Source organism: Phascolarctos cinereus, unplaced genomic scaffold (assembly GCF_003287225.1).
Source record: "Phascolarctos cinereus isolate Bilbo 61053 unplaced genomic scaffold, phaCin_HiC Scaffold_2;HRSCAF=192, whole genome shotgun sequence".
NCBI classification, from domain to species: domain Eukaryota; kingdom Metazoa; phylum Chordata; class Mammalia; order Diprotodontia; family Phascolarctidae; genus Phascolarctos; species Phascolarctos cinereus.
Window position 1 is genome coordinate 351,005,441 of NW_027555625.1, and position 27,855 is coordinate 351,033,295.

At 38.1% G+C, this 27,855-nt stretch overlaps 1 long non-coding RNA gene across 7 annotated transcripts in view; it reads right to left on the reverse strand.

The window, feature by feature from the left end:
- LOC110211700 (uncharacterized) overlaps positions 1-27,855 on the reverse strand; it is a 158,608-nt gene that overhangs the window by 103,105 nt on the left and 27,648 nt on the right. For all 7 annotated transcript variants that reach the window (XR_013484835.1, XR_013484837.1, XR_013484836.1 and 4 more), the window contains exon 2: positions 4,825-4,944. This is a non-coding gene — a long non-coding RNA (uncharacterized LOC110211700). The remainder of the gene's footprint in view (positions 1-4,824; positions 4,945-27,855) is intronic.

Genomic DNA, 27,855 nt, shown 5'->3' on the forward strand with positions numbered 1-27,855 from the left:
AAGGGAGGTACAGGAAGAAATTTTTGTGATTTATAAAATAAACAAAAGATAGCAATAAAAATGTATTTTTTAAAAAAGTTAACAGCACATGTTACTAAAAGATTCATGGTTTAGACTGAACTTCACCATACCCCAGGTGGGTGATCTTCTGTCCTCTTGTCCTCTGTAATCCACCAGTATGAAGGACAGCCTCAGTTAAACGATCAGAAACCATGATTTTAATTTTCTCTATGATAAAATACACTCAATAGATATGTCTAGCTGGACAACATATTTCACACATAGACCACATAGCTACCCCAACTCTAATTATTTTTAACAAAATAAAAACAGCCTCCTAGCTGGTATTCTTGCCTCCAGTCTTGCCATTTTCAAGGCATCATAAAAATTAGCTCCAGCTTAAACATTCTGAATCACTGGTCTAATCATATCACCCATTCTCCATTCAAAAATCTTCCATAATCCTTCACTACCTACAGAATATAGTTCAAACTCCTTAACTGGGCTCCACCCTACCTTCCCAGTCTTATCTAAAACTACTCCTTGCATGTACCCTTGATTACAGTCAAATTAGACTCCTCAGGACTGCCTAAACATGCCTTGTACTCTCCAGTTTTCACATGTTAGCTCACGCCACTCCCTATGCCTAGGGTATTTCCCCTCTGAACAACATAGCACTGTAGAACTTTCTTGCCATTTTTCCTTTAATTTCTTGTGCTATAGCTTATCAGTCTACATTTCACTGTGAGATCCTGAGGGGGAAAAAAACCCTGTCTTACTTATCTTTATATCTCCTACAGTAATGAGAAAAAAGTAGTAACATTTTAGATTTAGAGCTGGAAGGGATCTCAGTGGTCATCTAGTAACCCCCATTCTACACTTAGGAAATTGAAGCCTACAGTAAGTGCTTAATGTCTGTTAAAATGTGAACGGACAAAGGAACCTGAAGGTGATACATGGTGATTTATAAGCTGTTAATATTAAGTTATATAATAATAATAGCCAATAATTATTTAGTGTCTACTATGTGCCAGGCACTATGTAAACGCTTTTACAAATATAATCTCATCTGATCCTTACAACAAACCTGGGATGTAGGTGCTATTATTGCAATTTTTATTTTACAGATGGAGGAAACTGAGGTTGAAAGAGAGCAAGTGACTTGTCCAGGAACACACTGCTACTACGTGTATGAGGCTAAATTTGCATGCAGGTCTTCCTGACTCCAGGCCTTGTACTCTATCCACTGTACCACCTGGCTGCCCCATTATATCCTTTATTATAAAAAAAATTTGAATATATGTTCATATTAATTTTTGTAATGTATCTAGCAAAATTAATTTTAGATGTGAATCAAGAAAAATAAACAAATATTGAACACTGAACGAATGACTTCTGGGGCTCTTTTCAAGCCTCTATTAAGCCAAAATCATTCTATCATCTTTGCCCGATAAAGCCCTGAAGGTGACTCTGTCATACTGCAGATAATCCAAAGGAGTTTATGTTCATCCATTTGCAGCTAAATGAAAGATGATTCTTTGATTCCATCTCCTGGTATGGCCACTCACCTAAAGGGCTGCCCGAGGATGAAAGGTAGTTTCTGTCTAGTGGATTTCTCTAAGATAAAATCAGTTTCTCTAGCATTTTCTGTCTTCCCACCATCTATATCTGAGCAATTATACCAGATTTATGCAATTGCTTAGATATGCAGAAAAATTCTGTATCCAAGAGTTCTCTAAACAAAACTGTAGCTAGAAAGAAAGTTTAGGTGTTTTTAAAGGTTTTTTTTTTGAGGGGCAAGAAATATCTTGCAAAAACAGATTCAGCAGTTTGAGCTCTAAAGCAAGAAACTATTCTGTGATTGAGATGTTAAGGTCACAATCCTGAAATAAATCTTTCAACTGCTTCATTCTTTTTTCAGCTTCTATGGGGTTAGAAATTATCCATACTGAATCACAAAGTAATTCTCTAGATTATGCCATTCTCCACAATCCATACAGAGCAGATATCTTATCAACACTTCACAACCGGCTTTTCCATTGTTCTCTCCTCATTCTGTTTGGACATCATGTGGTCTAAAGGAAGCACCTTTTTTATCTCTTATAATTTTGTACTCCAGTTGTAGATCACATCCACACACTCAACAGTAAGCTCCACAAAGCTAAGGACTGCCTCATGTCTTTTTGTTACTCGCCTATGTTGTAGTACATGGTAGGCCTCTTAACACAGGGCAGCTAGGTGGTACAGTGGACAGAGCACTGGGCTTGGAATTCGGAAGACTCATCTTCATGAGCTCAAATCTGGCCTCAGACACTTACTAGTTGTGTGACCCTGGGCAAGTCACTTAACCCTGTTTGCCTCAGTTACTCATCTGTAAAATGAGCTGAAGAAAATGGCAAACCCCTCTAGTATCTTTTGCCAAGAAAACCCCAGATGAAGTCACAAAGAGTCAGATCACAACTGATAAACGACCAGCAACAACAACAAAAGGCTCTTAACAGGCATTTGTTGAACTCAGTTTCATGACTAAGGACCATACACAGGACATTAGAAGTTGGAGCTTTTTTTACTGCTGTACCTCTCTTTAAGATAGGGAGAAAGAGAAAGAATGAGTAAGGGGGCTTTTGAGGGAAGAGAAGGGGGAGGGAGAGGTGAAAGAATAACAAAATCATGGCAGGAGTAGGAAGAACAGTGAAGAAGAAGTGGAAGAAGGAAATAAGAAGTGAGCACATCTGCTTCATCACACTGGGGTGTATGGGGATGGGTCCCAATCTGGTATTTCCATTCAACTGAAAAAAGACCTAAAAGTTTTAGTGGCCAGCAGACTAAAAGTACAACTTAACAGCCAAAAAAAGCTAACGTGGTCCTGGCTACATTGGAAGGCAGACATCCATTAAAAAAAGGACAGGATATTCTGCCCTGGTCAGAACACATCGGGAGTGCTGTGATAGTGTGCCTAGGTTGGGACACATCTAGAGTGCTATGTTTAGTTCTTGGCACCATATTTTAAGGATGATAAGCTGGAAAGTGTTGAAAGTAAAATGACCAAGGTTGTAAAGGGCCAGATCATGTCACATAGGGCTTGTTGAAAGAATTGGGAGAGAAATCTTGGAGAAACATAATAATTGTCTTCAAATACCTGAACGGCTGTCATAGATAAGAGGGATTAAACTTGTCCTGCTTTACTCCAGAAGGCAGTACCAGGGGGAAGTGAGAGAGAGGCAAATTAGGCTCAAAGAAAGAAATATTTCCTTCCCATTAGAGCTATCCAAAAGTAGAATTTGTTTATCTCACTAGAGGTCTTCAAGTAAAGGCTTTGGGACACTGTAAAGGGTATTCTCAGTCAGGTATGAGTTAGACCAGATGGCCTCTAAGGTGCAATCTATATGTAAAATTCTGTGGTTCTGTAGAAATCTCTCTTCTTCATCCACAACAGTCCCATACTTTTAGTGGCCTGCTCTAGTTTCCTGCCTGCTCTATTGAAATAACCTAAGCCTCTCTGCTACTATTCACCAGTTCATACTTGATGCTGCTACAATAAAGATCTTTTTAATCTATTTAGCTTTGCTCACCTCATATTAGTATTTTTAAAAAAATCTTAGCCATTATTTACTGCCGAGAGCTTAAAATTCAAACTCCCTGACCTCAACGCTCAAGACCCTCGAAAATTCTGCTCCAATTCCAGCTCGATATTATACATAATACAGCATCATGTAATAGACGGTCAGCCTTAGAGTCAGGTCGACTTGTTTTCAAATTCTGCCTTTGACCTACACTGGCTGTGTGACCATAACCAAAGTCACTTAACTTCTCAATGCTTCAGACAACTCTATGACTCTAAGTGACAGATGAGCTGGGGAGCTACATTAGCAGACAGTTTCTTTACCAGGAGTAGCTCACAGAGATAAAATCACAGATCGAAAACAAAGAAATCATACTTCTCTATACTCTAGCCGAACCAGACTTCTCACCATTCTATGACCATGTCCAACAATCTCCCACCTCCACATTTGTTCCCAATGCCTAGAATTCCCTCAACCTGGTGTTCATATATTCATCCTTTAAGGCCCAATGCAATCTCCATGAATCAATCTTTGAGTCTCCCCTCTACAGACTAAGAGAAATCCTTTTTTTTTCTGAGGTCTCATATCACCATTTTTGTTTCTCTCTCACTACCCTGAAGGATGTGTGTCTCTGTGTGTGTATGTGTGTGTGTGTGTGTGTGTGTGCATGCGCACACATATATACATGTCTTATTCTTCCCTATACAACTCCAGAGACTCCTTAAGGGCAGGAACCATGTTTTATGCATCTCTCCCTCTCAGCTCTCCCTTATGCCCCACTGCTAGAGCAGTCTTGAACATAGTAGGCACCAGACACCTATCTATTTAACTGAATTTTTGTTCATTTATTACTCTCCCTAGCCACCAATGTATCCTCTATTTATTTGTCAGCCAAAATCAATGCATCTATCTGACTGTTAGTTCCCCAATGGCAAGTTCTATTTTTCAAATAAATTTTTATAGGTAACTTTTGTTTTTACATAACCTAAATTCTCCTCTGTAACCTTCCCTCCCTTCCTCTTCCCCTTCCAGAGAACCATCTCTTGTAACAAAAAAAAAATATTTTTTTAAAGAGGAAGAAGAAAAAAGTCAGCAAAACCAATCAATACATTAAAAAAATTACAATGCAGACCTCCTCACCTCTGCAAAGGATGGTGAGGAGGGAGGTATCTTCTCATCTCTTTTTTGGGACTAAGCTTGTTCTTTGTAATACAGTAACATTAATTTTCAATTTTTTGTGGTTGTGGTTATTTCCACTTACATTGTCACAATCATCATGTTTATGGTTTTCCTTGGCTCCACTTACTCGATTTTTCATCAGTTCATTTGAGTCTTTTCCATGCTTCTCTGTATTCACGTTTGTTGTTTCTTGCAGATGTGCCTGTAAGAAACATTACATTCATTTGCCACAATTCGTTTAGCCATTCCCCAACTGATGCGTATCTTTGTTTCTGGTTCTTTTGCTATCCTAAAAGGGTTTCTATATTTTCGTGTACCGCATATGGACTTCTTTTTCCAAATGACCTTTATGCCATGGGCAAATTCTGTGTTCAGGAACAATTATGATGCCATGAGAGTAATACTATGCTCTTCTTGTTGACCTCTGGTTCACACATTTGTGTACAAGACTCTAGAGGTCAAAGGTAATAGCTACAATAAATGTTAAAAGTTTGCAACTACAGCTTATGTAACTCTAGTTCTACAAAGACAAACTTCCTGACCTAAACTGGAAACCTTGTAGTTTAAGAATTAATAAAATCCTAGCAAGAGAAAACAGTGAAACTTGTCTGCACAACTTTGCAAATGAATATGACTTGGCCCTCATGTCGTTCTACTTAGGATGGTGCAGACTCTCTTATACCTGGTAAAACTGACAGGGGTCTGCCTTGAGCTAAAGCTACTGCTTGGAGCTTAGGATGTCTATTATCAATATCATCTCAGCATCTCAGATACTTAGAAATTGTGAAGAACGTAAGCCTTTTTGTAACATTTAACCAGATGACATGAGAAATCCTATGTAAAGTGGGAGTGCTGAGGAGCTGGGGGTGATGGTTAGGGTATAATATGGGGTATGAGGCTGTTCTCCATAATCCCCTGGGCAACCCAAGATTTTCCAAGTGCTGACACTGAGGCGAACTCCGATCAATAGAACTGACTGGTTTAGGTCCTGAATTCTTCACTTAACTATTTCTAGAAATCTTTAATCTTTCACCCAAATGTTTACAATATTATTCAACACTTAACAGTTTCCTCTGAGTGCAGCTGAATGCATTTCACAAAGTCCATATAGGATCAGACCCTGACCCAGGTAATTTTGTTAGAAACTGGGAGAAACAGTTGAAGAGAACTACAAAAATAACACCTCTACTTTCATATTCTTCCTGCAGAAGGCAAAGGAAAATGATCTTGATAAAGTGTGAATCACCACTATTCTTGGTGATCATGGTCAGAGAAAGAGGTATAAAAATGAATTTCATATAAACCAAAGGGCTGTGCAATAATCAACCTCTACTTTTGAACCTCTATACTAATGAGCCCCCCGGCCTCCTACTCTTGTTTCTCCAACACCTCTACCTTCTTCTTAGCACTCACATACAAGGTAGAACCAACTATGCAGTTGTTCACATGCATCTGATACAGATTTGAGCTGCGTTATAAGCTTGCATAAAATATCTGTTCTCTTTGACCACCATCACCAAAGAATAATCCTAAGTATGACAATGGGGTAGGAGTTTCTGTTCCCCTTATTGATTCTATTCAATGTGCCCTGCACTGAATACTGACCTCCTCTGGCAATATTCAGCTACAAGGGCCACCAACAGGTTTTACAAGTTCTGTAGGGGAAGACCAGGGGTTCCTCAAACAAATACAGAGAAATATTGGCCAACTCTCTCTCAGCAATCTCTAACATCAGTTTCAGACTCTTGGCCCTTAAGTCTCAGGAAAAATTTCTAAATACCCAGACAGATGTGAGAAATGTACCGAAGAAATGATAGGGCTGGCTACCAGCCAGAAGGTGAACACACCATGCTATACACAGTAGCTAGCAGACATTTAGGATCTTCTTTCCCTTTATCATATAGGGGTGGGTATATTGAGGCTCACTGGCCAAACTCCAAGAAATGAGAATACCACAGAAACTGGCTTCAGCTTTGGATGACTCAAGGCTTCACCTCCTTCTAAAGGTGAACCAGTTCTGCCAGCTCATCCTGGCTGTGGATTTGGAGTCTACGAGCTGAATTTGCCACCTGGTTCTTTCCTGAAAACTTCTGATTTACTGGAAGCAATAAACTGAGAAACAACCCTTATCCCTGCATAAGGGATACTTTAAGGGCACTGCCTTCTTAATATTTAACCCCATGGTTTAAAATAAGAGACTCTGGCCTCCTAGTCACTGTAGTTACTGATGCTGTACCTGATAATCAAGGGCAGGTCTGATTCTCTGAAGTCACATGATGTACCTTAGACAGGGCAGGTGTCAGGGGCCACTTTCTGCCAAGGGGCCTAAGAAGTAAACAACTAGTGATACAAATGTAGGGGGAAAAGGGTATACTTTCAACTGGATTCAGTTTCTGTACAAGTGAGAATTTTCTCTAGGATTAGCTACTAGCATGTTTAGGACTGCTTCTGTTTTGGCCCTATAGACATAAACACTACTGTTATTCTCATTCCATACTTTCCAAGGAAATGTTACATGAGAAATATTAGGACGAAGAATGAGCCAATATTTCCCTACACTATCATCTATGCCTACAGAGGCAAGCTATGTTTAATATATAACAGTAGGTAATTTCAAATAACCTACATTTGGATTTGCATGCATATAAGTCATAAATTCAGAGAAAAACTCATTATCTTCTATGCAGACCTTCGTACTCCTTCTTTGACTCATTCTTACTGCTCGAAGTCTTGAGATGACTGGTCAGTACTTGGAAGGAGGACTTGGATTGTCATGAATAAGCTACATATAAATAACTGAGGAAGAAAGGGGGCATCATCATAAAATGGGGTAAGAGGTTTGGGATCCAGAAGGAAGAATGAAATCCTGAAGTCATTTTGAGAAAAGGAGACAAAGCACACAGACTAACGAGACTTGAGATCAGAAGTCAGAAAGTCAGGTCATCAGTGGGGATGATCTCCTTAAGTTAAACAGATGGGATTGGGAAAATTTAAATGTTTAAATCTAAAAAATACAAACAAAAAAGCCCTTTTTGCATACAGCCATGCCCAACCAGCAGAACCTTGTTAACATGGCTTACTGTTACCTGAATGCAGATAAACCAGAATTAATCATATTCTGGGAAATATAAAACTCTCTACAATAAAATACAATACTGACATGACTGTCTACAAGGATATGAAAATCTGATTTTTCAAAACAGATACATTACAGAGTCACTACTGACACTGCAAAATGATTGTCTAGTTTATAGAAAGATTTATTGCATGCTCTTTTTTGTACTGAGATTGCTTTAGTGCACAAAGAATGAGTTACCAAAAAGCTGCTTTATATTGCATATTTCAGGAACACCATTATTGTGTAAGGCAAAGCACAAATGCACATACACAGACAGTCTTGCTTTTAAAAAGCGCACTTGGTCCTTGGAGGCAGGTGCCTAAGAGATCTCATTGTACATCCTAGGAAGTCAAAACTTTTCATAATAATGATAACAACTAACATTTATATAGAGTTTACTATGTGTCAGGCACCTTGTTAAAAGCTTTCTATAGTATCTCATTTGATTCTCACAACAACCCTATGACGTAGGTGCTATTATTATCCCCATTTTACAGATGAGGGAACAGGCAGAGTTAAGTGACCTGCCCAGAGTCACATAGCTAATAAGTATCTGAAGCTGGATTTGAACTCAAGTCCTCCTGACTCCAGGCCCACCAACCACTCACTCTGCCACCTAGCTGTGTTCTGACATACTCTGGTATCCCCATCCTAAAAAACACCTCTTTTACCTTGTAATCCCCTCAAATCATTATCATCTCTCTTCTCCTTTCAATCTAAACTTCTATAAAGAATATTCTACATTCTGTCTACTCTACTTAACTTTGTAAAAAAAATATTTATTTTTCAACATTCACTCTTTTTTTTTTTTTGGTGAGGCAATTGAGGTTAAGTGACTTGCCCAGAGTCAAACAGCTAGTGAGTATCAAGAGGCCGAATTTGAACTCAGGTCCTCCTGACTCCAGGGCTGGTGCTCTACCCACTGTGCTACCTAACTGCCCTCTCCTTAACTTTTAAAATCAGGCATTTTATCTCCACCACTCTACTGAAATTCCCCTTTCCAAGGTCACCAATGATTTCTTACATGGTAAATACAATGACCCTTTCTCAGTCCTCACCCTACTTGACCTCTCTGCCACATATGACAACCCCAAACACACCCTCTTCCTTTATACTGTCTCTTCCTGGCTTCTATAACATTGTTCTCTCGGTTCATCTACCACCTGGACAAGTTCCTTCTTGGTCTCCTTACCTAATTCACCTTTTTCCTACAGCATCCTAGACATAGGTGTCCCTCAAAGCTCTATTCTAAGTCTTCTTTTCTTCCTCTAAAATACTCTCCCTGAGTAATCTCATGTACTGCTTTGGCTTCAATTACCATCTTTATGCAAAAGACAGCTAAATCTATGTATTTAACCCCCATCTCTCCCTAGAACTCCAAACCTATATTTCCAATTTCCTGCTGAATATATCCACCTGGATGTTTTATTAGCATCTCAAAAAACATTTAAAAAGAAAATTTTCTCAAACCTCCTTTCAACTTCACTATATTACCTTATTGTTTGCCCTTAGCTTCCAAAGAGGAACAAAGACATCAAGGGTGAAGTCTTGACTCACATATGGACAGAACTGAAGTGAGGCAGAGTTGCACAATCAGCTTCACTCTCTCTTCCACAGCCATCAAAGTCCAATGGTAGGACAAAAGTCAAGACAATTGGCAGTGGCCTGGGATGCAGTGAATGACTTTGGGATCTTCAATGTCTGACCAAACTCTAAGCACTCCACAGCATCTGCTTCAGCTTCCTTCATGGCCATTTGAACAAATTGTCCTCTTCTGCCCACTCCACCACATGGAGTCCTAATGCTTAGGGCAGACATCACCCTAACTCACCAACTGATTTGAGATCCATCGAATACCCTCAATCTGGTTTAGCCTGTCTGCTGAGACAGTTTAGTGGAGTGTGGTCACTACCCATGCCTGGCTTCAAACTGTGAAGTAATCGTTGATTTCTTTCCTTTTCCATTAACCCCCTACAACCAGACTTGCCAAGTCCTTTACATTCTATTTCTTATAATTTCTCTCAAATCCATGCCCTACCTCTCTACTCACATTCTTTATCACTATATTTGCAGGCCCTTATCACTATTTAGCTGGTCTATTGCCATAGCATCCTAACTACTCTCAGTGTATCCCCCTTTCAATTTGTCCTTACATTTATGTCCAACAATATCATTCCCTTGCTCAAAAACATTCAGCAGCTCTCTACTGACAAAATGTAAGACGTTTGGTATGAAATGTAAGGCTCTTCACAATCTATCAAATATATATATGAAATCATGAAAAAACATATTTCCCTATTAGCCATATTGAAAAAAAAACTCCAAGAAAAATGAAGTGAAAAAATTATACTTCAATTTGCATTCAAAATTCATCAGTTGTCTTTTTAGATGTGCATAGCATTTTTCATCACAAGTCCTTTGGAATTGTCTTGGATCACTGCTCAGAGCAGCTAAGTCTTTCATAGTTGATCATTCTTACAATGTTTCTGCTACTGTATAACAGTAATTATAACAGTTAACTGTTACTATGTAATCTCCTAGTTCTGTTCATATCACTTTTCATCAGTTCATATAGGTCTTGCCATATTTTTCTGAAACTATACCCCCCTCCATAGTTTTTTACAGCACAATAGTACTCCATCACAATCATATGCCACAACTTCTTCAGCCATTCTCCAACTGAAGGGCATTCCATCAATTTCCAATTCATTCACACCACAAAATAAGCGGCTATAAATATTTTTTGTACATATGGCTCCTTTTCCTTTTTCTTTGATCTCTTTGAGGTACAGACCTAGTAGCAGTATTGCTGGGTCAAAAGATATGCAGTTTTATAGTACTTTGGGCATAGTTCCAAATTGCTCTCCAGAATGACTGGACCAATTCTCAACTCCACCAACAATTCATTAGTGTCCCTATTTTCCCTCACACCCTCCAGCACTTACCACTTCTGATAGGTGTGAGGTGGCAGCTCAGAACTATTTTAATTTTCATTTCTCTAATCAATAGTGATTTACAGCATTTTTTTCATATGACTATAGTTTTGATTTTTTCTTCAAACTGTTATGTTCATTTCCTTCGACCATTTATCAATTGGGGAATGGCTCTTATGTGGAAGCTGTTAAATCTTGTGTGATCCTGACTGTGGCTCCACGATAACTGAATGGTTTCTTTTTAGCTGCTTGTTCTCCTTGACTTGGGTGCTTCGGAATTTGACTATAATATTCCTGGGAGGTTTTCATTTTGGGATTCCTTTCAGGAAACTATAAGAGGTGGAGCCAAGAGGGTAGAGTAAAGGCAGAGACTCACCTGATCTCTCCCAAATTCCCCTCTAAACAATTTTAAAATAATACCTCAAAACAAATTCTGGAGTGGCAAAAGCAACAAAAGGACAGAGTGAAATAATATTCTAGCTCAAGACAAGTTAGAAGGTCAGTAGGAAAAGTCTGTCTCAGATGGGTAAGAGGGGAGCACAGTCCAGTGCATGTCATGCCCAGCAAGCCAAAGCAAGGCTCTGAGCCCTGGCACAAGCCAGCAGCAGGTCTTGGGGGCAAATGAATCTGCAGCAGTGACTTCTGGAGTTCTCAGCCCATAGACAGTAAGGGGGCCAGACAACTGGTCAGAAGGAGGCTATAAAGGACCCTTTGCTGACACTGGGTGCAGGTATCTGTTGAATTGCCCATACTCTGTTCCTGGTCACAGTTCCAGGGCAAGGAGAAACACCAGCACACTACAGCTCCCAGACACAGGGAAGTGGGGACCCTGGTCACAGTTCCAGGGCAGAAAAGAGTATTTGCGGTCACTGACAAACCAGAGTATACGCCAGGAGAGCAATGACCACACCTCTCTTTAGAGGATACCACTTCAGAAGAACTGAAAATTTACAGACACCTGAAGCATTGGATAGTGCCCCCTCCACCCCAAGAGCAGAGCCCAGCTTTAACATAAAGTTAAATTAGTTTCAAAGCCAGTTCGGGGAGGTGGGGGGAGGTGGGAGAAGACTGTTAAATTAGAAATAGACTGCCTGAAAGCTATGATAATAATTTTTTAAAAAAAAAAACGAGCCTAGAATAGATCTCAAAATGAAAACTCCCAGGAGTAGTATGGCTAAATTCCAGAGCTCCCAGGTCAAGTAGAAAATACTGCAAGCAGCCAGGAAAAAAACAATTCAAATATTGTGGAGCCACAGGTCAGAATAACATAAGATTTAGTAGCTTCTACATTAAAGACAAGCATGAAAAGATATGAACAGGAAAGACAAACGATAAGGGATTCAATAAGGTTAAACTGTTTTCATTCCTACATGGGAATCTCATATGTGTGACTCCTAAGAACTTTATAATTATTAGGCAGTTAGAAAGCATATACATAGACAGATGGCATGGGTGTGACTTGATTATGATGGGATGACATCCCCCCCAAAATAAATTAAGAGATGAGAAAGAGTGATGCACTGGGAGAAGAGGGAAGGTAAGCAGTAGATTCTTTCAATTTCTATCTTACCCTCTGGTTCTAAGACATCAGAATTTTCTTTTATAACATCTTGACAAATGATATCCAGACTTTTTTTTTAATGTCATGGCTTTCAGGCAATCAAATAATTCTTAAATTATCTCTCTTTGATCTATTTTCCAGGTGAGTTGTTTCCTGATGAAATCTTTCACATTTTCTTTTATTTTTCCATTCTTTTAATTTTATTTTCTTGCTGTCTCATGAAACTCATGGAGCTTCCACTTGCCCAATTCTAATTTTTAAGGAATTCTTTTCTTCAGTGAATTTTTCTATCTCCTTTTCCATTTGACCTTTTCTGTTTTTTAAGGAGTTCTTTTCTTCAATGTATTTTTGTGTCTCTCTTACCATTAGACCAATTCTGTTTTTTTAAAGTGTTATTTTCTTCAGCATTTTTGTGCCATTTTTTAAACCAATCTGTTAATTCTCTTTTCATAATTTTCATTCCCCTACTACTCTTAGCTCTTTAACTCTTCAAGAAATTCTTTTTATTTCTTTTGTTTTGCAGAAATTCTTATTGGGCTTGTGTCTGATTAGCATTTTTTTTCACAGAGGTTTTGGTTGTAGCCGTTTTCACATTGTTGTCTTCTGTGGTACTATATTTTGCTTGAGTTTTCCCATCATATTGTAAGCCTTCTCCTTGTGAGCACTCAAGCAACAACACAATTTCTGGCCACCTACAGGTTTCTTCTATTTATATGCAAATCTTATGTAGGCATATTTTTTCTCTTTTCTAGCACTAGTGTCACTAGTGCCACATGGGGGTGGGTTGGGGGTGGCTGTCTAGTGGAGCTTTCTGTGGGCTTCTAGGTATGTGCATGGGGGCTGGTGCTTGTGCACCTGTGTTCCCTCATCAATTCTTCAGCTTCTTCCTGCCACCTGTGGAATGAACAATCTGGAAAACCTTAAACATTTCTGGTACCTAGAGTCATTCAAGATTAACCTAAACAGAAGCCTCCTCCTGTTCTGGCATTTGTTTAACCTCAGGAATAGATATCTCCAAATTGTCGTGGAAGCAGATCAGATAAAGCAGCAAACACAGTAAACTTGACCTAGAAAAGTCTGCTTGAGAGTTCCAAGTCCATGGCTAAGGCTGATCTCTTAGAAAGCACTGGAGCTCTCTAGTGGCCACAGTCCAGCCTTACTCAACGGAATTAAGGAATGTATCAAAACTGAGCCTACTAGAATGTGACCGAGAGAAGGTTCTGACCACCACTGATCCTCTCACTGGTCCATTCCTGTGCCTACCATAATCATGGTAGGTCTGGGCACAAAGGTGTTCAAGGAATGCTTGGTAAATGAATTCTTTCCAATCCAGTAACATATCAGGTTGTGACAGATAGTATAGTAAATTATTAAAGCTTAAAACTGCAGTAAGACTTTTGGGACATCCTATATGGCTGAAAAAGTACTAGACGTGAGTTCAAATCCTGCCTCTAATACTTAGGGACAAGTCACTTAACCCAAGTCTCAGTTTTTTTAATCTATAACGCAGATAACACCTATCTTACCTCTTTCCAGATGTTTTGTAACACTCAAATATATTATCTGACATCAATATAGTGTTTTAACATTTGCAAAGTGATATATACATATGTGTGTATGTGTGTCCATTACAGTCTCATAATACACCTGATGTATTCTATAAATGACATAACTGTTATAATTAGTATCCATTTTTCACACAACTACTAAAACAAACTTCCTAATGAAGAAATGTAAACACATCTTATCCCTATCTATAGACTCAAAATTTAGAGTTAGAAGAACCCTTAGAGGCCATGCAGTCCAACCTGTGCCAGGAAGGAACTGCCATTATAAGATGCACACACACACACACACACACACACACACTCCTTCCAATAAGTGTGTACATACATATACAAAAACTATATACACACATACACAATTCTTGCAAGGTACCTCCTCCATTAGAATGTAAGGTCCTTGAAGACAGAGAACATGTTTTGTCTTGTTATATACTCAGCATTTAGCACAGTGACTAGGTAGGACCACTTAATTAATTCTTTTTTGACTATTTCATACCTTTAAAAAAATGAGAAAAGAAGCAGACCTTTCACAGCTTTGGGAAGGGGACACTTTTTTTTTTGGTGAGGTAGTTGGGGCTAAGTGACTTGCCTAGGGTCACTCAGCTAGTAAGTGTCAAGTGTCTGGACTGAGTGCATTTGAACTCAGGTCCTCCTGAATTCAGGGCAAAATTCTTTTCTTTTTTTTTCCCTCTAATTTTTAATTTTTATTTTTAACATGTGTTTTTAAAATTTGGGGTTACAAATTTTTTACTTTCCTCCCTCCCCACCCACCCTCATTGAAAAGGCAAGCATCTGGATACAGGTTATAGATGTGTAGTCATGCAAAACACTTTCACAGTAATCATGTTGTGAAAAACCAAGTATATTTCCCTTCATCCTATCCTACCCCCCATTTATTTTATTCTCTCTTTTGACCCTGTCCCTCCTCAGAAGTGTTTGCTTCTGATTATCCCCTCCCCTCTATCAACCCTCTGCTCTCTTGTCCCCCTCCCCCCTTATTTTCCTGTAGGGTAAGATAGATTTCCATACCCCATTGTGTATGTTATTCCCTCCTTAAGCCAAATCCTATGAGAATAAGATTCACTCATTCCCCCTCACCTTCCCCCATTTCCCCTCCACTGTAAAAGCCTTTTCTTGTCTGTTTCATGTGAGATAATTTACCCCATTCTACCTCTCCCTTTCTCCTTCTTCTAGTATAATCCTCTCTCACCCCTTAATTTTATTTCCAGATATCACCCCTTCATCTTCAACTCACCCTGTGCCATCCATCCATCTATCTATCTATCTATACATATAATTTTTTTCCTCCCACTACCCTAATGCCGACAAAGGACTCATGAGTTACAAATATCATCTTTCCATGCAGGAATGTAAACAGTTCAACCTTAATAAGTCTCTTGTCATTTCTCTTTCTGTTTACCTCTTCCATGTTTCACTTGAGTCTTGTATTTGAAAATCAAATTTTATATATGGTGTTTTCCTCAGGAATGCTTGAAAGTCCCCCATTTCATTGAATGACCATTTTTTTACCCTGAAGGATTATACTCAGTTTTGCTGGGTAGGTGATTCTTGGTTGTAATCCTATCTCCTTTGCCCTCTGGAATATCATACTGCATGCCCTCTGGTCCCTTAATGTAGAAGCTGCTACATCTTGTGTTACCTGATTATGTTTCTACAATACTTGAATTGTTTCTTTCTGGCTGCCTGCAATATTTTCTCCTTGACCTCAGAATTTTGGAATTTGGCTACAATATTCCTAGGAGTTTTCCTTCGGGGAATCTCTTTCAGGAGGTGATTGGTAGATTCTTTCAATTTCTATTTTGCCCTCTGGTTCTAAAATATCAGGGCAGTTTTCCTTGATAATTTCTTGAAAGATGATGTCTAGGCTCTTTTTTTGATCATGGCTTTCAGATAGTTCAATAATTTTTAAGTTCTTTCTCCTGGATCTATTTTCCAGGTCAGTTGTTTTTCCAATGAGATATTTCACATTCTCTTCTATTTTTTTCATTCTTTTGGATTAGTTTTACAATGACTTGATTTCTCATATTGTTACTAGCTTCCAATTGCTCCATTCTAATTTTTAAGGAAGTATTTTCTTCAGTAAGCTTTTGGACTTCCTTTTCCATTTGGCCAATTTTGCTTTTTAGGGCATTCTTCTCCTCATTGGCTTTTTGGACCTCTTTTGCCATTTGGGTTAGGCTATTTTTTAAGGTGTTATTTTCTTCAGTATTTTTTTGGGTCTCCTTTAGCATCACCCTCAGTTTTTCCTCTACTTCTCTTACTTGCTTCTCAAAATCCTTTTTGAGCTCTTCCATGGCCTGGGACCAATTCATATTTTTCTTGGAGGCTTTGGAGGTAGGAGCTCTGACTTTGTTGTCTTCTTCTGGTTGTATGTTTTGACCTTCTTTGTCACCAAAGTAAGATAATATAGTCTGACTCTTTTTGTGCTGCTTGCTCATGATCCCAGCCAATTACTTGAGTTATAAACTCTTTGTTAAGGTAGGTGTCTGTTTCCAGTGTGGAGAACGTACTGTTCCAAGCTTCAGGGGTTTTGTCCAGCTGTTTTCAGAGATACTTCTAGGGACCTGTAAATTTTCAGTTCTTCCAAGGTGCTATGATGAAAGGGCAAGGTGTTTACTCCTTTCCTGGCCTGTGCTCTGTTCTGTGAGTGACCACATGCACTCTTTTCTGTCTTGGAACTGTGAGGAGGAGTTCCCCTATACTACCACTACAAGGTTCCCCACACCAGCACTCCTCCTCACCCCAGGACCACCACCCAGAACTGTGACTCAGATCCAAGCATGGGCAAAGGAAGAGATTCCTGACCAGCAGAGAGATCCTTGCAATCAACCACTCTATTCTCCCTCAGTCTACAGGCTGGAAGCTCAGGAGGCAGCTGCCACCCCAGGGCCGAGCTTAGAGAATGGGGCTGGGACCCAGCGCTTCTCTCTCACCACAGAAATAGACTTTTCCCACTGACCTTCTAAGTTGCCTTTGGTGTTCATGGGTTGAGAAGCCTAGAAACTGCCACGGGTGCCCATGATTCAGTTCTCTGAGGCCTGCTCCAGGTTCTCTGCTGCCTGCGAGCCCACGACAAACTGTGCTCCTCTCCCAGCCCAGCACGATACACCTTTCTGATCAACCACCCAGGTTGTCTTGGGCTGGAAATTTGTTTCACTTTGTCTTTTTGTCCGTTCTGCTGCTTTAGAATTTTTTTAAAGCCATTTTTTATAGGTATTTGGTTACTCTGCTATCTTGGCTCAGCCCCAGGGCAAAATTCTTAACCAAATAAGGGACAGAGATAATTATAAAAGATAAAACAGATCATTTCGATTCCATGAAATTGAAAGGCTTTTACAACAATTAAGTTAATTCAAGCAGGATAAGAAAGAAAGTGTTCGCCTTGAGAAAAATCTCTGTAACAAATATCTCTGATAAGGGTTTGATAGCCGATTTATGAAGATAACTAACAGAAATACATTCCTCAATAAATAAGTGGTCAAAGGTAATGAATAAACTATTCTCAAGATAAGAATTGCAAACCAGTAACAACTCTGAGGTTTTGCTTAATGTCCAGGAAATTGTGGGGGGGGGGAATGTGACAAAAGGTGGGAAGAGTTTCAGGGAATGTGGAAAGACAAACATTAATGCACTGTAGGTTGAGCTTTGAATTGGTCCAACCATTTTGGAAAGCAATTTGGAATTATACAAGTAAAGTGACTAAAATATACCCCTTGCCTCAGAGTTTCAAGGCTAGGCATATAGGCAAATAGATCATAGATAAAAGAAAGATTCCATATATGGTACACCAAAATATTTTGAACAGCACTTTTAGGGGTAGTAAAAAACTAGAAACAAAGTATATGCCCAACAAGTGGGGGAAAACTAAAGAAACTGGTATACAAATAAAATGTATTCTTTCTGTGCTATAAGAAACAACAACCACGATAAATACAGAAAAGCACAGAAATATATGAACTGAGGAAAAGCGGAACCAAGAAAATGTGCACCACACACACACACACACACACACACACATACACACACAACACAATGACTACAACAATGCAAATGAAAAGAACCACAATCACAAAACAACTGAAAATAAATGTTGCAAAATTACAAGGAACAAGCTTGGTCCCAAAGAAGAGCTATAAGAAGACACCTCCCTCCAATTCCTTTGAAAAGGGGAGGCTGGATCAGAGTTTGCACCAGGTGTGAAACATTGCATATATTGTAAGATTTTTTTTTAAAAAAAACCTATTACTCAGTTTTGCTGAACTGTTTTTTTCTTCTTCCTTTATTAAAAAAAAACTTTATACAGGATGATCCTTTGGGAGCAAGAAAGGAGGGTACAAGTGAAAATTTAAGTGACATTAAAATAAAACAAAAGCTATTATTAATGATTTTTTGCCTTTTTTTTTTTGCTAGGCAATTGGGGTTAAGTGACTTGCCCAAGGTCACACAGCTAGTGCATGTTGTGCATTGTGTGTCTGAGATGGGATTTGAACTCAGGTCCTCCTGACTTCAAGGCCGGAGCTTTATCCACTGTGCCACCTAGCTGCCCCTATTAATGATTTTTTAAAGGAACTAAAATGTGCATAACCTTAGACTGCTAGGCATATAGCCCAAGAAGGTCAATGACAAAAAGAAAGGTCATACATACCTTAAAACAGGTGGGGAACCTGCAGCCTCAAGGCTAAATGTGGCCTTCTAGGTCCTTGGGTGCAGCCTTTTGACTGAGTCCAAGTTTTACAGAACAAATCCTTTTGTTAAGCGGTTTTATTCTGTGAAGTTTGTATTTAGTCAAAGGGTCACACTTGGGACCTAGAGGGTCACATATGACCTCAAGGTCACAGATTCCCCACCCCTGCCCTAAAATATCTATAGAAGTACTCTTTCTAGTGTCAAAGAACCAGAAACTGAATAAAAGTCTACTGCCGAGAGAATGGCTATCACATTGGGGAACACAGAAGTAGACGTCTGTGAATTAATATAAAATCACAGAAGCAAAACTAGGACATGGAAAAAATGACAGACATTAAATGCAAATTATAATGACAAAACTCAGCCTCAAAGAACAGAAATGAGAAGAAACTTCCTCCTGTGTCTCCTGTAGAAGTAAAGGACTACCTATGTGGTCCTTTCAGATAGGTTGGTTAACTTTTTTTCTTCCTCTCTTAAAAACTCTTTATTATAAAGAATGACTCTCTAGTGGGTGAAGGGCAGGCTACAGAGGGAAACATAAATGATACAAAACTAAGTTATCAACAAAAATTTATTTTTAAAAAAAATCTTCAATTGCAAATGGAATACACATGCTTCAGATTATCATTCAAGGCTCTCAAACTGGCTTTAACCTACCTTTCCGCCTTATTTCACAGTATTTCCCTTCACCAGTGTTCAAGTCAAACTTAACTCACCATTTGTTTCTAGATCTCATCATGCCCTTTGAATTAGGGCCACTGACTAAAGCAACTATAATGAGGTCCAGGGTTGGAGAAGTTTAAAATTGGAAGGAAATTGGATCGGTTTTTCCTATCCATTTCAATTTGTTTATGTGAGAAAAAACCTCTACAAATGAATGATTACATGGTTATGCAACATCAGCACTAGAAACAGAAGAAAGCACAAGAATTATGTATGCAAAATAAGGTTTTTTAAAGAATATTTTATATAGCCAGCTGGAGATAGAAGTGGAATGCTATGGGCTTCCAAATCTGCATCCAGATTTGAGCAAATATATTGTTAGTCCTTCATTTTTTAAGAGGAACAATGACATTACAGGATGGTGTCTTGACTCACCCGTGACCTCACTCTATCTTCCAGTCATCTAAGTCTAATGACTTGGAATGCAGTGGATGGCCTTAGCATCTTTAATGTCTGACCAAGATCTAAAGTGCTTCACAGCACCTGCTTTAGCCTCCTTTGTAGCCAATGGAACAAACTGTTCTCATCTGCCCATTCTACCAGTAGAAGTCTTCTCAAGCCTATGGTAGAGCCCCTCATCTACTCACAAAGTGGTTTGCAGCCCTCAACCTGATTTAGCCAATCTGCCGAGATGGTTTACTGGAGCATGGTTCCTGCACATTATGGTTTCTTGTAGCCACAGGAGGGAAGTTGAGTGCCAAGTAGCCAAAAAAGGTGGATAAGCAGTCCTGAAAAGGGCTTGGCAAACCCTCACACCACAGTAATGATTATAAAACTTATGGAGGCTGACCAGGCCCACTCTGCCCCAACTAATCCAGGGATCCAGGAGTCTAGAGGCTACATCTGATGACCAAAATCCATTAGAGGCTGGATCAGAGTTTGCACCAGGGAAGCCAGTGCAAGCTCCAGAAAATAAGACCTGAGTGCTGTGAGCACTGAGAAAAGGGACACAACTGGAAAATGAGTAAACAAACAAACAAAAAATGCTGAAGAAATGCTACAGATTAAGAGAAATCTAAGAGATAATTCCAGACAAGAATTAACTCCTCAATAAATATAAGCTGAGCCTCAGGGGGAAAAATGGTTTGATCACAATAAATTAAAAAATGGCTGGAAGGAAATACCAAGAGATTAAATATTGAAATTGGAACTGACATAAGAGCTCTGGAGGAAAAATGCAAAAGGAGAATAAATAACTTAGAATATACATCCTGAAAAATGCAATGGAGCAATCAAAATTCAAAGACCTAATGAAATGATAAGAAATATTACAACAAATTAAAAGATTGAAAAAATAAAATAAAATTTAAGGTATCAAAAACAAGTGACCTGGGAATCAATGGGGGAAAAAATGTGAAGGAGGGTGACCTAGTCATATGAGATTTCAAACTGTATTACAAAGTGCTAATCATCAAAACAATGTGGTATTAGGTATACAATATATTGTAGTAAATGACCATAGTAATTTAGTGTTTGATAAAAACAAAGATCCAAGCTTTTGGGACAAAAACTCATTATTTTGACAAAAACTGCTGGGAAAATTGGAAAAGAGTATGGCAGAAATTTGGTATAGACCAACATCTCACACTGTATACCAAGATATGGTCAAAAAGGGTATATGATTTAGACATAAAGGTTGATATGAAAATTAGGAGAGCATGGAATAGTTTACCTGTCAGGTCTATGTATAAGTGAAGAATTTAGGACCAAATAAGATATAGAGAGCATTACAAAATGTAGAACAGATTATTTTTATTATATTAAATTAAAAAGCATTTGTACCAACAAAACCAATGCAACCAAAATTCTAATTTGGTTGGAAAGCAGAAAGCTGGGAAAAAATTTTATAGCAAGTTTCTCTAGTAAAGGCTTCATTTCTCAAATACATAGAGAACTGTGTCAAATTGATAAGAATAAAGGTCATTCTCCAGTTGATAAATGATCAAAGGACATGAACAGGCAGTTTTCAGAGAAAGAAATCAAACCTATCTATAGTCATATGAAAAAATGCTCTAGGGGCAGCTAGGTGGCGCAGTAGATAGAACACTAGAGGACCTGAGTTCAAGTCTGGCCTGAGACACATAACACTCACTAGTTGTGTGATGCTGGGCAAGTCACTTAATCTCATTGCTCAACCAAAAAAAAAAAAAGAAAGGAAAAAATGCTCTAAATCTGTATTGATTAGAGAAATGAAAATTAAAACAACTCTGAGGTACCACTTCACACCTATGAGATTGTCTAATATGACAGAAAGGAAAAACAAGAAATGTTGAAGGGGATATGGGAAAACTGGGACATTAATGCAGTCTTGGTGGAGTTGTGAACTGATCCAACAATTCTGGAAAGTAATCTGGAACTATGACCAAAGGGCTATAGAACTGTGCATACTCTCTCATGCAGCAATTCTACTACTAGGTCTGTATTATCCCAAAGAGATTTAAAAAAAAAAAAGGAAAAGAACCAATTTGTACAAAAATATTTACAGCAGCTCTTTTTGTGGTGGCTAAGAATTAGAAACTGAGAATTTGAAAGGAGTTAACCAGGAAGATCTATACATCATTTTACTCTGATAAAGGCCTAAAACCTAAGATTAATATGTACCACATACAAATATAAAATAATAAAAACCACTCCCCAATAGAAAAATGGTCAAAATATACAAACAGGCACTTCCCACAGTAAGAAATCTAAGCTTTCAACAATCATGGGGAAAAAATGCTCCAAATCATTAGTAATAAGAAAAATGCAAATCTTTTTACAATAACTTTGTTTCAACTGACAAAAATCTGTGCCCACTCAATTAGGGAATGGATGAAGTTATGGTATACAATTGTAATGGAATATTATTGCGCTATAAGAAATGATGAACAGGATTTCAGAAAAACCTGGAAAGACTTACATGAATTGACACAGAGTGAAGAGAGCAGAATCAGGAGAACACTGTACACGGTAACAATAAAATTGTATGATGAACAACTGTGAATGACTTAGCTCTTCTCAGCAATATAATGATCCAAGACAATCCCAAAAGACTCACAATGAAAAATGCTATCTGCCTCCAGAGAAAGAACTAATGGTGTCTCATTATAGATGGAAGCATACCATTTTTCACTTTTTAAAAAATTCTAGTTTGCTTCCATAAAAAGAGAAAATATGAAAATATTTTATATGACTGCACATGTATACTCTCTATCACATTACTTATGTCCCAGGGAGGGGGAAGGAGAGGGAAGGAGAGATATAATTTGAAAATTAAAATTTAAGAACATGTTAAAAATTATTTTTAGATGTAATTGGAGAGGGGAATAAAATATTACTTAAAAAAACCTAAATGACCTCAAAAACAAGGCAAGGAGAGAATTTAAGAATCCAACTCTCTGAAAACCATGACAAAAAAAAAAACTACATGCCACATTTCAGAAAATGATAAAAGAAAACTACTGAAATCTATCAGAACCAGAGAGCAAACTGAAAGTAGAAAGAATTCATCAGTACTTCCTGAAAACACTCAGAAACATCACAGCCAAAATTTAGATCTTCTAAGTTAAAGAAAAAAGTACTATAACTAGTCAGAAAGTAAGAATTCAACTATCAAGGAAACATACTCCAGAATCACACAAGTCACACAAGCAACTATAAAAAGGAGAGAAAATCTTGGAATACAACATTCCAAAAGGCAAAAGAAAAAGCCTTATTTTCAACAGCCTGCCCTGAAAAACTGAGTGTAATCCGATAGGAACAATTCTGAGTTCCTGTAATGTCATTTTTCCCCCTCCATGTAAGAATATAAGTATTTCATTATCATTTAGGCAATTCCAAGTGCTCACATTTATTTACCTTTCTAGGTTTCTTTTGGCTCCTGTGTTTGCATTTCAAGGTTTCTACTCAGCTCTGCTCTTTTAACCAGTAATGCTTGAAAGTACTCTATTCTAACAAAGTTCCATTAATAAATTAAAATGACAGTATGCCCTAAGTTAATTCATATAAAATTGAAAACTATGCATAAACAAAATCAAGTGAGAATTAGAAGAGAGTTAACCAGGAAAACCTACACATCATTTTTCTCTGATAAAGGTCTGAAAACCAAGACTAATATGTAACAGATCACTTTTTGATTTTTTTTTTTCTGCTGGTTCTATTTACAATGCTGTAGTCACTATGCAAGTGTTTCCCTCAGCTTTGCTTATTACTTCATTTTGCATCAGTTTATAAAGATCTTTCTATGCTCCTCTGTATTCCTCAAATTCGTCATTTCTTACTGCACAATATTTCATTATAGTCATATGCCACAACTTATTTAGCCATTCCCAAATTGATAGGCATCTACTTTTCTTCCCTTCAATTCTTTAGTATCACAAAAAAGTGCTGGTATAAATATTTTGGTGTATAGTGAGACTTTCTTCTTATCAATAGCCTCTTTGGGGTACAAGAGCCTAGTAATGGAATCTCTGGGTCAAAAACAATGAACATTTTAGTCACTTTATTTATAAAACTCCAAACTGCTTTCCAAAATGTTTGCAATAATTCACAGTTCCACCACCAACGTGCTAGTGTGCCTATTTCCCCACAATCCCTCCAATATTGCCTATTCTCATCTTTTATCATTTGGTCAATTTGTAGCATTGACAATGTCAGAATTGTTTCTATTTGTACTTCTTTTTTAAGTAGTGATTTAGAGCCAAGAATCAGATAATGTTAATATGTGGTTTTCTAAGTCAATACGCAGCTAGCAGGGATCCTTATAAGTTTCTATTTAAGTCTGACACTGCTTTTTAATCCATTCTTTCGTGTGATTGTTAATAGTTTAAAATTCTTTTGAGAACTGTTTATTTAGATCCTTTGACCACTTATCTATTATGAAATAGCTTATGACCACACACACATCTGTTAATTGTTTATCTATCTTGCATACCAAACTCTTATGAGAGAAATGTGAGAGAAAGCTTTTTTTTCCTCAGTCAACCATTTCCCTTCTTACCTTACGCATTAATTTTGTCTGTGCAGAAGATTTTAGTTTCATGTAGTCAAAGCTATTAATTTTATATTCTGTAATCGCCTCTATCCCCTGTTTGGATCTCCCACCCATTGCTGTGAGGGGTACGTGATCTATTTCTCTTCCAATTTTCTCATAGTATGATCTTTAATATTAAGATCATGTATCCATTTAGAATGTATTATCAAGTACAGTGTAAACAGCTGGGCTAAGCCTGATTTCTGCCAGACTGCTTTCCAGTTTTGCCAGTAGTTTTCATCAAATAGGGAGCTTTCCTAAGTAATTTGTGTTTTGCATTTTGCCAAACATTGCATTACTAAATTCAACTGCTTCTGATTCTCCCTTGCCTAGTCTATTCCACTAATCTTCTCTATTTTTTAACCAATACCAGATGGCTTTGGTGATTGCTTTTTTTAATACATATATAGTTTGACATCTGGAAGTGCTATTCCCCATTCTTCCCTATCTCTTTTCATTATTTCCCTTGATATTCTAGATCTTTTTTTTTTCAAATTAATTTTATTATTTTATCAAGGACTACAAAGTATATCAAAGACTATGGAGAGTAGGGGCAGCTAGGTGGCACACTAGATGGAGTGCTGGGTCTAGAAAGAGAAAAACTCATCTTCCTGAGTTCAAATCTGGCCTTAGACACTAACCACGTGTATGACCCTAGGCAAGTTACTTAACCCTGTTTACCTCCATTTCCATTTCTGTAAAATGAGCTGGAGAAGGAAATGGAAAACCACTCCAGTGTTTCTGCCAAGAAAACTCCAAATAGGCTCATGAAGAGTAGAACACAACTGAACAAGAACTGAACAACAACAATAAGGTATACCTTTGATAATCTGATTGGTGTAAGTATTAAAACTGTAAATTACCTTTGGTAGTATCATCATTTTTATTATATTAATATTGCTCAGCCATGAGCACTTTAGCTACTTGTTATTTTTTTAATGTCCTTAATATGCATTTCTAATTGAATCTATACTAGTATTTTGTGTGCTTTGGTAGATCTATCCCCAGATGCTTTATGCATTTTGTAGTTATTTAATGTGGGATTTCCCTTTCTATTATTGCCTCTTGGATTTCTATATAGAAATGCTGTTGAATTTTGATGGTTTACATTGTAGCCTGTAACATGGCTGACGCTATTGTCTATATTACTATCTTTGCTTATTCCCTAGGATTTTCCAAGTAGATGATCACATCATCAACAAATAGAGATATTTTTATCTTCTCTTTACTTATCTTTATTCTTTAATTTCTTTCTCTTTTCTGATTTCTACTGCTGGCATTCCTAGAAATATATCAAATGACAGTAGGGAGGGTTGGCATCCTTGCTTTAGTTATGTATATAAAGGGAAAGGTACATTCCTATCGAATATACTTGCTTTTTGTTTTAGATAAATACTTTTAAGGACTTTTTAAAATGTATCCCTAAGCCTATACTTTATAAGGAAAGTATAAATGAGTGTTGTATTTTGTCAAAAGCCTTTTCCGCTTCTATGGTATAATTATGTGGGTTTCTGATACTCTTGTTTTTAATATGATTGTTTTGTTTCCTTAATGGTGATCCATCCTTGTATACCTGATATGATTCTAACTTGGTCATACTGAATGATTTCTTGGATGAATCACTGAAGTCTACTTGACAGGATTTTATTTTAAAATTTTGAATCAATATTCACTAATGATATTAGTCTATAATTCTCCTTCCGAGCTTTATTTATCCTTCCACATTTTAGGTATTAGAACTATATTTCTCTCATAAAAGGAATCTGGTAGGGTACTTTCCCAATTTTTGAGAATAATTTGAATAGTATTGGTAATTGTCCTTCAAAAGTTTGATAAAAATCTCCTGTGCCTAATTGATTCTCTAGTCCTCTATCCACAATGGTTGTTCCAAACATTCCTTTTCTTTCCTCAAGCCTTCCACAGCATCTTCTCACCTCACCCGCTCAGCTGAGAGGCTTGACTCATATTTTACCAACTTGAAGACATTTCCCAAGAGTTTTCCCCTTCTCATACCCTCTGACATCCTCATTATTTTCTTTTTCTCTCATCTCTGATGAAAATAAGGTTCTTCTTGCCAAGACCAACCTCTCTACGTATACCTTTAGTCTCATCACTTCTCACCTGCTCCAGCAGTCTGCTTCCATTATTCTCCTCACATTCCTGCCTCCCTCCCCCCAGCCAATTTTCAATATCTTCTTGTGTACTAGTTCTTTCCTTGATGCCTACACACACACACACACACACACACACACACACACACACACACACACATCTAGCCCACTCCTCACAAGAACCCACTATTCCTGCTAAGGTAACATATCTCTCTTCCTTCTCCCAGCCAATTTTCTTGAATGAAGTGTGTGCACTCAATGCTTCCTCTTCCTCTCTTCTCACTCCTCTTCTTAGCCCTCTACAATTTGGATTCTTACCTCATACTGAATTGAAACTGTTTTCTCCAAAATTATCAAATCTTGTCAAATTTAATGGCCTCTCCTCAATCCCTATCTTTTTTGACCTCTCTGCAGCTTCTGCCATTGATTAACTACCTCATTGTTACTCTCTCTTTTCTAGATTTTTTGAGACACTGCCCTCCTGGTTCTCCTCCTTGTTTGACTCCTCCTCGGTTTCCTTTGCTCCTTCATCTGCTGCATCATGCCAACAACCTATGAGTGTGTGATAAGAGAGTGTGATACACTCATGAAACTTCCCTATTACTGCCAAAGGTGCTACCATCTTTCAGTCATCCAAAGTAATCCTCAATTCCTCTTACTCCACACATCCAAATGGTTTCCAAATTTTAACATTTCTACTTTTACAACATCTCTTATTTTCCTACTCTCCATTCACATAAACACCACTGCTAGTTCAGGTTCTCATCATTTCTTGCCTGGGCTATATTATAATAGCCTCCTACTTGGTCTCCCTACCTCAAGCCTCTCCAAAGTGATTTTCCTAAAGCACGGGTCTGATGTCGCTTCCCCACCCTCCCACCCCCCAAAAAAACCTCCAGTGGATCCCTATTACCTCTAGGATCAAATATAAACTCCACTATTTGGCACATAAAGCTCTTCACAACCTGGCCTTTTCCTACTTTTCCAGTGTTCTCACATATTACTCCTCTTCATGCACTCTACAATCCAATCATACTAGTCTGATTCCTGTTCTGCATACAGGACACCCCATCTCACCTTTCTGTGCCTTTGTCCTGGCCTCCATGACTGTAATGCAGTCCTTCCTTATCTCAACTTTTAGGAATCCCTGTTTTCCTTCTAGATTCAGGTCAAGCACCACCCTCCAAATAAGGCCCTGCCTGATCCTCCTAGTGCACTCCTTCCCCAAACTTCCCTGCATTCATTTTGGACACATTATGTGTATACTTACATATGCACATGTTGGTTCCCCTTTAGAATGTAAGCCCCTTTATGGCAGAAGCTGTTTGCTTTTTATTTAGTCTTTGTATCCCCTGCACTTAGCACAGTGCCTGGAACATCGCAA